This window comes from Melospiza melodia, unplaced genomic scaffold (genome assembly GCF_035770615.1).
Source record: "Melospiza melodia melodia isolate bMelMel2 unplaced genomic scaffold, bMelMel2.pri scaffold_47, whole genome shotgun sequence".
NCBI lineage: Eukaryota > Metazoa > Chordata > Aves > Passeriformes > Passerellidae > Melospiza > Melospiza melodia.
This window is the reverse complement of record NW_026948793.1, coordinates 2442292-2445323: the sequence shown is the minus strand read 5'-3', so window position 1 is coordinate 2445323 and position 3032 is coordinate 2442292.

Here is a 3032-nt window from a genome sequence, read left to right as displayed (position 1 = left end):
CTGGAGCAGGACAAGTGTGATATTGTCCTCTTTGTGTGTGGCCTTCCCAGGGTGGGGGTTTTACACCTCAGCCACTTTGGGTAAGGGGGATGGTGTTCACCCCCTGAGCAGAAATTACCCCACTGTTTCAGGTTGCAATGTAAGATGTAACCAAATGCATGTTTTCAATCCCCATCTTCATCAACTGCTATAAACAGGCAAGGCAGTGTTCTTTATCCCTTCCATGATTCACCCCTGATAAGGGCCTCCAGGGGAGAAATCTTCTGTGAATGGGCCATTGAGTGTCACTGCAGGACTGATAAAATTCCATCATCCCATTGTGGGATGTCCTGCCCATGGGGAGGAGCCAAGCATTCCTACCTGGATATAAGCTGAGGCTTGCAACCCAAGGAGCAGCTTGCCTACTGGATTCCCAGAGGACAAGAGCTCCATAACCACCACTGGACCGTCAGAGGAAGACCAGACCCTTCTATAAGATCACTGCTTCGATAGAATCACGTTCATCACTCCAAAAGGACAGCAGCCACCATTTAATGGGACTGCTGCCACCACCCCGACCAGCAGGGTGTCAGGTTATATTCTGACTCTGTCAGTTTAAGGCAGTGCTTCTGTATCATTGCCTTGATCTTCATTTTCTTTTTAAATTGTAATTCTGGTTTAGACTATCCCTTAGGTTTGCCTTCAAACCAGTATAAAAATTAATGTTCTCATCCCTTGTTTTTCTCCCAAAACAGGATTTTCCATTCCCAAACCTTGATCAGATGGAAGAGGCTGCGAGGAAAAGGAAGATGCCTCAGGACACCCAGGCAGGTGAGGAGGAAGTCAGTGCCCCTTTCCCCCTCTCTCCTGCTCCATCTCCAAGTCCAGCACAGCCCGTGGCTGAAGGACAGACCTGCTGCCGACCCCATCCTGCCAGGGATGCACTGGGGGAATCTTCTTCCCCTTCCGTCTGGCATGGAGGCAAATCCCATCCTCTCCTTGTCCTTCCTCCCCCAGACAAGGAGCTGAGGATGGAGACCAGGGAGGAAAAATCTCCATGGCAAAACCTTGTGGAAGAGGCCATTTTGAGTGACTCCACAGTGCAGAATTCCATTACGGAGGAAAATCCCCAGAGATCCCACAGGAGGAGGGCCTCCAAACCCAGCCCAGGGCACTCTGAGGAGGAAAGACCCACCCTGTGCCAAGAAGGTGGACAGAGCTTCAGCCAGAGCTCAGAGCTGGTGCTCCATGAGCAGCTTCATCATGGGGAGAAGCCCTACAAGTGCTTGGAGTGTGGGAAGAGCTTCAGGCAGAGCAGCACCCTGATCAGCCACTAGATGATCCACACTGGGGAATGGCCCTATGAGTGTGGGGAATGTGGGAAGGGCTTCAGCTGCAGCTCCCACCTCCTCACCCACCAACGTATACACACTGGGGAGAAGCCTTATGAGTGTCCTGAGTGTCAGAAGAGGTTTTGGATCAGGTCCGATCTCTGCCTCCAGCAGATTCATACTGGGGAGAGGCCCTTCCACTGCCCTGAATGCGGGAAGGGCTTCAAGAACAACTCCAACCTCGTCACCCACCAGCTCATCCACACTGGGCAGCGGCCCTGCGAGTGTCCCCAGTGTGTGAAGAGTGTTACCCAGAGCTCTGCCTAGACCAGTCACCAATGGAGGTGCCCGTAAGGGAAGGCCTGCTGGTGCGCCAAGTGCAGGAGGATTTTTGTGCACTGCCCCAACTTCATCCATCATTAGAGGATCCATGTTGTGAAGACCTCTGGTGATCCATTTTCCCTGTGATCTATGTGGGGAAGACACCTGTCCCTTGTCCTGCCCCTCCCAGTGACATGATGTGGCATTGAAAAACATGAGGGTCTGGCCATGGACGTGTCATTACATTCACTCCCACCTCAGATCATTGCCAGGGGCAGGAAAGGGACTCTCTCTCTCCCTGAGAAGAAGGGTGTCTTTTCCAGGAAGGGGAAATTGTGGCCAGGAAGACCCAGTGAGTTCTGTTTTAGTTTTTCTTGTAAACAGTTTTATTTATCCCTTCTGTTGTCAATATTGTTTCTGTTCCATTTGTTCCTTATCTCATTGCTGTTCCCAATAAATTGTTCTTATCCCAGCCTGGGATCTTTGCATTTTGTACTTTCCATGGGAGGCAGGAGAGCAGTGAGCGGCAGCGTGGTTTTAGCCGGAGCAGGAATATGGGGAATCCCATTCCTGAACCCCGGCCCGTGGAAACCGAGCATCCCAGCTGGTCCCAGCCCTGGTGGCCATGGCAACAGCCTTGGGAGCGGGTTCCTGGCTGGGGCTGTGGGAACCTCTTCCCTCTGGTGCCCAGGGACAGGAGTGGAGGGAACGGCTGCAGCTGAGTCAGGGCAGGCTCATGTTGGATGTCAGGAAAAGGTTTTTGCCCAGAGGCTGCTGGGCCCTGCCAAGGCTCCCCAGGGAAGGGTCCCAGCTCCAGCTCTCTGAGCTCCAGCAGTGTTTGGACAGCGCTGCCAGGCCCAGGCTGGCATTGTTGGGGTGTTCTGTGCAGGGCCAGCAGTTGGACTGGAGGATCCTGATGGGTTGCTCCCAGCTCAGCCAAATCTGTGGTTCTGGGATCCCATGAGCCTGGGGATAGGGCTGCCAATGGTTGCCATGGCAATGGGCTGTGGCTGCAGGCCTGAGCTGGTGTCCATGGCAACCACCCCTGGCATGGGGTCTCCATGGAGCTGCCAAGGGACTGAGCATAGCAACAGGGAGCTGGTGATGGTTGCCATGGAAACTGACCATAGCCACAGGGGCCTGGTGATGGTTGGCTGCTAAGGATCAGATTTGTCACAGGCCCTCATAGGGGTTCCATGGGGACTTTCCAAGAGTCTCCAGGCTGTTCCAGAGCTGGAATATCAGAGGCAGAGACAGGGGCTCCATGGACACCTCCCAGGGCTTTCTGGGCATGGCAAAGAGTCGTGTGGTCAGAGGCAGTCACAGCCTTTCCATGGTGTCATCTCAGGGGACCTTGGGCTGCAAAGGCACCGATCTGTCACAGGCACTCATGGAGGCTCC